General features: G+C 48.9%; 1 protein-coding gene across 2 annotated transcripts in view; it reads left to right on the top strand.

Moving 5' to 3' along the window:
- The first annotated feature begins 1,490 nt into the window (after positions 1-1,490).
- LOC119104868 (toll-like receptor 2 type-2) overlaps positions 1,491-7,985 on the top strand; it is a 25,177-nt gene continuing 18,682 nt past the window's right edge. For both annotated transcript variants that reach the window (XR_005094998.1, XM_037228600.1), the window contains exon 1: positions 1,491-2,102. The gene's annotated coding sequence lies outside the window, so the exon portion shown is untranslated. The remainder of the gene's footprint in view (positions 2,103-7,985) is intronic.

Raw genomic sequence — 7,985 nt, 5'->3', positions numbered from 1 at the left:
GGTGCAGCCATCAGAAGAGCCATCAGCTTAGTGTTTTTTACTTCGCAAATGACTCCGTCCACACTACGCATTCATATCTGAGATGTTTAGTGCCACTCGCAATGCCACCTATCACACGAAGGTGTGGTTCAAAGGGAGATGGTGAATCGACCAGAGTTTTGAACGTTTGTTGTTTTGGAAACTGGGCATTCAGGCATATGCGTTTTATTGCCTTCCGTGGTAAGGTCGCCGTTCGGTTTCTCCAATGAGGGAGCTGGAGAGCTACTGCGTCGGCTGACCGTTTTCCCCTAATTTGACGTAATATCTGTCATGTTCTGAATTATACTGATTAATTGTCGTCGCTCCTAAATCAAAAGGGACAGTTTGAACGCTTTGCCTGTGATAGTTGATCGCGCTTTGTTATCGTTTCCAGCGCTCTCCATCGTGTAGGGAGTTAGTGCATTTGACTGCATGGAACAGTCTTTCCTGGAGCGAGCGACCCGTTTTAACGTGCCCGTCACCCGATTTCTTAGCATCCCTGACGATGAGTTGACGGTTTGGAAAGGCTTTCGATGTCTCAGCTAATATGGAAGGTGCACGGTCAAATGCTACCTTACTTGAGTTCTGGTCCAGTGTTCTATCCCAGTCGGTGAAAATAAGAAGGCTCATGGGTTGCGTTAATGGATTGTCGTGTAAATAATTTACAAATGTTCTTGAACTTTGACGGTTTGGCCACTCTGAGTATGGCCAGCTTCTCAAAGCAGAACAATGCATAAGAAGTTCTTGCATCAGAGGCGTTAGTTTTGATTAGAATCACGCTTATGATGGTCATGATTGAGCAACTATTTTGTTTTTTGCCAGAATCCGTCGTCCAAACTTGCTTAAATCAACAGCGGATTGGAGCCACCATTTCAAAGGCAACGTAAATGTTGGCCATCTGAAAGCTGGGCGCGAGGCTTAGTGTCCTTATCCCTAAAAATTATGCCCTCTGCTCTTATTGCTGGCAGCGTTGTGTATGTTGCTACGGTAAGAGCGTACCGTCAGAATCTGAACATATAATCAGACGATAAGAACATGAACGCACTCCGCCGATAACGTCGAAACATCAATACCGAAGCCCAGCAATAATGGAAAATAAGCCACCCAAAGTCAATCTGCATGCGTCTCTGAATGTGACCTCTGCTACTGGCCGATCTTGACCACAAGTACATGGCTGGGCACCCCTGGATAATTGGAATTATATCATGCACGCTGCAATAGGGCCGAACACCCCTGGCCGAGTTTTATCTCGATGACGCACTCGAGGCTTATTTTATCACGCGGTGAGATAAGTCATGAGAAATCGATGTGTGGCCATGTCTGGCCTGTCGCCACACAAGGGCAGATAAGCCAGTCAGGGTGCCTGCGAACCAGGAGGTCTCGGGCAGTGACGAGCGCGTGCGCCCAGGGGCAAGGTGCTCCCTATTCAGGAGAGCGCGAAAGTGCCAGCGCGTGCTTTGTTGGTTTGGGCGCTTCCGACACAGGAGCTCTCGGACATTCGTTGGCGCGTGCCTGACCAACCAGTGAGTTCGTTGATTGAGACGATCTTTTGCGGCGGCGGTCCCATGCGTGCATCGGCGCGAGGTGCTTCTAGCTCAGGATATTTCGGCGGAGATAAACCAGCAGGCAGTCGGCCGAGCATCACCAATTCAAGAGAAGCCAGGCGGTGAAAACTGTACCCGGTGCCTCCAACAAAGACAACCCGCCACGGAGGTGACTGTGATGTGAGCTCTCAAACCTCATCAGTGCGCCGTATTCTGTCCAGTTGATCGGTAGCTGGTGACTGCGTCACAGCAGTGGACCTTCGGCACCCCGTGACGTCATCGGGGCGGGGTTCAGCGTTCTTTACTGAGCGCTAAAAGGCATCAGGCAGCTGCAAAGTGGTTTGTCTGGGTGTGAGCACCTCGGCTTCTGAGGCAGCTCTGGCCTTCAGCAGGCGTCTCACAGACACAGCTGTCAGCGGCATGTTCGACGACGGACCTCAGCTGGCCAGGCCCTAAGGCGGGGCACGGCAGCTGGACACGGTAGCAGGAGTGAGCGGCGGCCGCTCTGCGAAACCGTGCCGAAGCCACAAGCCTTGAAAGGTCAGTTGGTCACGGTGCTTCGTGTATTCTCCAATATCATCTACATGCGCTTGGACATTGGATCAGGCTGCGATCACGTGCGTTACCCACCCAGAAATTGTCACTGACAGCTACTAGCTTGCCTTGCACTGGGCATTCGAGACCTTGCTTGTCAGAACTTCGCCTGAAATCTCGCACACACCTCAAATCCAAGGCAAAGCTAGCATCCTTGTGAAATCAAGCTGCCTGACACTGTTGGCCCTAGCTGGTGGTGTGAAGCTAAACACTGCAAACCATATGCAACTTTACAACTGCTTCGCCACCAAAGGGGAACACAAGGAGCACGAGCACGAGCATGGGCACGAGCACCGAAGAGCGCAAGCTGCACTGATCAGCCCGTATATTCTGCAGTCACACTTAAACGCGTTCTACGCGTTTGCAATGTCAAATTCGCCGTGTCACGCATAAGCTTGCGACACGGGATATTTTAGCACGCGCCCGGGTGGCCGGCTACACCCTAACACGCGCCCTTCGCTCGGGTGGGGGGGGGGGTCAATTTGACCCCCTGAGATCTCGGCAACTAATAAAGCTGGAGACACCAAATTTGCAGGGTGTTTTGACCTGTACGTGAACTCAGGTAAAATTTTGAATTTCCTAGGTCATGACATTCAGGTCAAATAAGTTCAAACAAGGTCAAATTCAAGGCTGGTCACCAGAGTGCCCCCAGAACCTAGGAAAATGTTTCTAAGCAAAATTTTGAAAGCCTATTTGAGGTCAATGCCCTCGTTTGACTTTTGAAGGTCATGGTGACAAAAATCATGCAAGACTGCACTGGGTTTTGCATTTGAATAAGCGACAAAGATTAAGCCAGGCAGTATGTTCATAAAACAAAATGTCGACCCGGGTCATCTTAGATCAATGACCTATTCTGACCTCCAAGAAGTCAATAGAAGATATCTAATATGGTTCCTGTTGCCAATAAATTCGAAATGAACACCACAAACTATCCCCTTACAGCAAGCTCTAGAGTAATAAATCAGGTTGGTTTTGACCTTGGTCTGACCCTCATACCTGACCTTAGGTCAACGCAATTTTCTCATTCAGTGTTTGTAGTGTCTAAGAAAGCATCTCAGAGATGCATGGCTTCGTCAAACACTCTTATTGTATCAGATGGGACGATTCCCTAGAAATTGCCTTGGCTGAAATCATGGCCTGAATTTGACCTACAATAGGTCAGCGACCTTACATGGTACGTCTAAATTTTTGATGTCAAACGATCCGCTATTCAATTGTCTATAGCTATGCAAAATTTGGCGCGGCTACGTCGCGGCGTTCGGAAACCATTCTGGAAAAACCTTTGGGGGTTCAATTTGACCCCCACTCGAGCGCGTGTTAAGATATCTGACCCTTGTTTAACCCGCCGAACAGTATAAACCAACATAAATAAAAAAAAACTAGGCACGGAAGCCTGGTGGGGTGTTTTTTAAATGTTATGTCATGTCATGCATTTACTACGGATCATTCCATATGTATCGCTTAATGTTTGATTCGAGTCCATTGATTATAACTTACACGATAAGAACGAAGATGTGGCGATGATGAAAGCACGTCAAGAACTTGCAAAGGGCCTTCAATATCAAACAAAGCCCTCTTTTCCCACATTGGTCAAGTATGGACATGAGTGCATCACGGCTCCGGGACGTTCTAACGGCCGGCGGCAGGTGGTTCTAGGGCGAGGCCGCACGTTATGAAAACACATTCCGCTACAAAGACAACCGGAAAGGGACAGCTCCAAAGCGTCGGCCACCGCCGACCTCGTGATGCGCAAACTCACAGCGGTTCGAGGGGCGAACAGCGACCGAACCGCCATCGGGATACGGCGGTCATGTAGAGCCCTGAGGACGTCCATATCCAACGTCGACATATCCAACGACGCAACGTCCAACAAATCACTGACTGCGCGCCAGCCCAATGACCTTACGACCGGCGAAATATGATCTCGACCCCGCGCCGCCGAGACGATCCTGACCGCGCGAAATTCACGATTGTTTGCACCCGTCCGAGATAGTGGCCCCGTCCCAGACTGGAAGGCAGTAGAAGATGTGGGGGAAAGCATCGATCTGGATGAGGAGCCTGTGAGCTTCAGGTGTGAGATGATGACGAATTTTGTATTGGCAAAACAGGATAGAGTTGCACTTTTTAACCAATTTGGATATATGCTCATCCGAGGAAAGCGTACGACTGAGGGTCACTCCAGCATCTTGAAGGACGATGAGGGGTTGGCTTAAGTTGGAGTAGTCAAGGTGAAAGGATACGGTTTTTTGATGACCTGAGGCGATGACCTGATGACCTGAGGCGTGCCGACCAGAATAAGGATGGTCTTGGTAGGGTTCATTTTCAGAGAATTGGCTGTAAAGCAGCATTGGAGGGCAAGGATAGTTTCCTCATGACGGAGCTTCAGGGTGGACGGATGGTCGGGGAGGGCGGAGTCAAGGAGTTAATTATCGTCATCGCAGGGAACCAGGCGCCTGTGAGGCAGGTAGAATGGAAAGTCGTTTGTGAGGGTGCTGAAGAGGACGGGTCCACCAGCGACCCCTGAGGAACACCCTGGGACAAGAGAAGTGATGGGGAACCACCTCTGACCACCCACTGTCGTCCTTCAAGAAAACTTGTACATCATCAGGGATCGATGCCGTATCTGTACTGGAGCACTGCAGCTTGGTCAGAAGGACGCCGTGGTCAACGCTGTCGAAGGTTCGACTGGGGTCTACGGAGGCGACGGCAACGACATGTCCGGTGTCGATTCGACGCACCATCCACTCCACGGCGTCGAATACGGCGTCGACCACGGCGTCCTCCATTGAATGCCACGACCTTCACGCATGCTGTAAGTGGTTAAGAGGCCGTGGACATCAAGACAAGCCGACAACGGCTGACAGACAACCTTTTCGCGTCTTTTCGACGACACGGATAAAATCGATATAGACCCAAAATTGCTGGCAACGTCACGTGCACCGAACTTGTGAAGGAGAAAAACTGAAGCTAACTTCCACGTACAGGGGAAGACGCGGGTGACAATGAAAGAGGTGACTGGGTGAAGGAAGTGAGTTCCTATGACAGCGAAATAGTTTTTAGCGCAAGCAGCGGTACACCATCGACTCCAACAGCTCTAGATGACCGTGTTTGAATGCATTTGAATACAAATGCAAATGCATTTGAAACCAGCAAATCATGAAATTTGCAGTAGCTCGGTTCCAGCATTTGTTCAACCTTTAGAGTTTGGAACGCCTGTTTTTCACAGATCACTATTGGTGGCCTCTTCGTCGATGTCATGCCGTTTGCATTTCATGGTTATGTGCTCGACAATTGACATTCGCCATAGGATTCGTATTTTAAGACTCTTCCGCAATGATCTACTGCATCACATCACACTAGATCATGATGATGTGCTTCTACTAAATGTCCTGTATTTCGTGTAAGGCTTCTCAAGCTCAAGTCAGGTGATTTACGCCAAGCGATAGAACATTTGTAAAAACCATACGTTTGACGTTTCATTGCCCAGCTATCTCACTTCTCCTTGGTCGATATTCCATGTAGTTGTACAAGCGACATCAGAGTCGCTTGCTTCTTACGGTACCACGCTTTGCTCTCGAGGTATCGAGGTGGACTGAAATCTAAAGGTTTTGCGCAACATGACATGGTTCGACATGCCGTGGGGTCGACGTGCCATGGCCCCAAATATGGTGCTACTGTTGTGCCATCCACCGCGCAAGGACTGTATAGCATGGCTTCATCCTACTAAGGTCTTTATGCTGGCAGATCCGATTACAGCACCTCCATGATGTGACATTCCACGTATTCAATGGAAGCTGCTCTGCGATAAGGCACCGTAAAACTATGCTATTTTGAAAGGCGTAGGACAACTGCATGACCTTTCGAAACCGGCTGGCATCTCTTGAGGTGGCCCTAGCCGCGGTGTTATACTGTCCGGCACACCATGAGGGCATTTAAGCCTAGATGTGACCAGGCGCTCAACCGGGATGCACACGAGTCAGCACGTCGCTTTGTGGTATTGCATGACGCTTCGATACGCAATTCGGCATACGAAGCTTTGCATCGCGCTAAGCATTGACGAATTCTGCTTTTAGTTCATCCTTTGTCGTGATATACCCTTCGTAATCAGTCATTAATTCAGGAACTATCAAATGTTTTAGCGCCGTTCCGCTATGCGATCAAGGTTTGGCAGTGCTAAGCTGACATGGCATCACCAAATAAGACGTGACACTTTTATGTTTGGTCTCGGACAGGGAGAAGCCATAGAAAACCGGACTTGAAGATATTAAGGTTTTAACATTGAGCAACATTGCATAGTTGCAGTGGCATGGCCTGCGATCAGAAAGGTGCGTCTAAAATCGGAAATATTCACCTCCGCCGAGATACACTGCCTAAGTTTGTGAACTACATTTATCCAACATGTTCGAGGATTTCCACGAATGAAGGGGATAGTCACCTGGTCATGCACGAACCATATTTGGTAAGATGAAGTGGTTGCGGTTTTATGCCAAAGATGACACCATTTATAGGTGTGCTCATTTCTCTGAGATTGAGGAGGGAGACAGATCAGTGTTAGTGTGTCCGACCGAAATCTGGACAGGTTTTCAAGGGAGGAAGAAAATCCTGGCTGTGCCTTTGGTTCGCTGTAAGGACCCCAGTGATGCAACCACTCGTATATTACAGCATTTTAGCATTTCCCGCTTCCTGAACAGTAGGAGTTTTGACAATGCCCGTTCCGCCAGTGTGAGCTCATTTTTAGTCCTGACTTATCTTCGGCGGCGGCCGCTGCGGGAAAGAGTTGACACTGATGTCAGTCCCCATGTCAGGACATCATGGCAGAAGGGCTTCCGCGAGCTTGAGCATGACAACCTCGTGGGTCGATACACAATCACGCACGCTTCCGATTCGGAAACGGTGTCATATCCATAAAAGAAGAAAGCGCATCGATGTCCATTACCAATATTTTTTGCTCTTTTGATCAATCTCATGTGTGAATATTCCAGCAGGGTCAAACACATGCTCAAACAGGTATTTCGAGCGTCGCATTGGCGACAAGGAGGTAATGCTTTAGTAATCACTGCTGCACCGTTTTAACACATCGTGCCTATAACCTGTGTGTACCTGTTAGCCCTGGTTGAACAGAAGGAACTGAATGCATTCCATTGTCGTACGGTAAACGAAACACCCAAGTTCCCAGGCCTCGTTAGGAGTTAGCTCCTACGGGTCTAAAATGTTCAGCCTGTCCTCTTTACATGCGCTGTGGATAATATCCCTCATGATAAGGCTGACTTGGGACAGGCTCGGAAACTACCAAATTGTTCGGGCCGTCCGGCAACAGCGATTCATGGTCTACTGGACGGCCGCATGGTGACGTCAATAATGCTCACGTGACGTACGACGCGGGCCGAGGTCTGCTCATTCGAAAGGGAGTTGACCTTGAAGTTCAACCTCAAGCGATGCACGTGCAGCATCAAAAAGGGTAGGATGTCAATTACAGTTCAGAAGAGAACTGCAGACTGGGTGCTTCAGGCAAAAGCCAGCACCAAGGTAAAATCGCTTAACATTGCATTAATTGTGAATTGCTTACGCCGCCATGGAAGGTTATTGCTTATTGAGGAAGCAGCTTATTTCGCAGCCTGAGTTGGTGAAATGTCCATATTTATGTGCTTGGAAGAACTTAGAAGGCTTAGAGGGAAAATAGGAATAATACAGTCAAAGAAATGATATTAATGGAATAGAACAATTTAAGGAATGCAACTCATACAGATGCACACACACACACACACACACACACACACACACACACACACACACACACACACACACACACACACACACACACACACACAC

This window comes from Pollicipes pollicipes, unplaced genomic scaffold (assembly GCF_011947565.3).
Source record: "Pollicipes pollicipes isolate AB1234 unplaced genomic scaffold, Ppol_2.1 Scaffold_6052;HRSCAF=7182_pilon_pilon_pilon, whole genome shotgun sequence".
Classification (NCBI taxonomy): Eukaryota; Metazoa; Arthropoda; class Thecostraca; order Pollicipedomorpha; family Pollicipedidae; genus Pollicipes; species Pollicipes pollicipes.
This window is presented reverse-complemented; position numbering and strand designations above follow the sequence as displayed.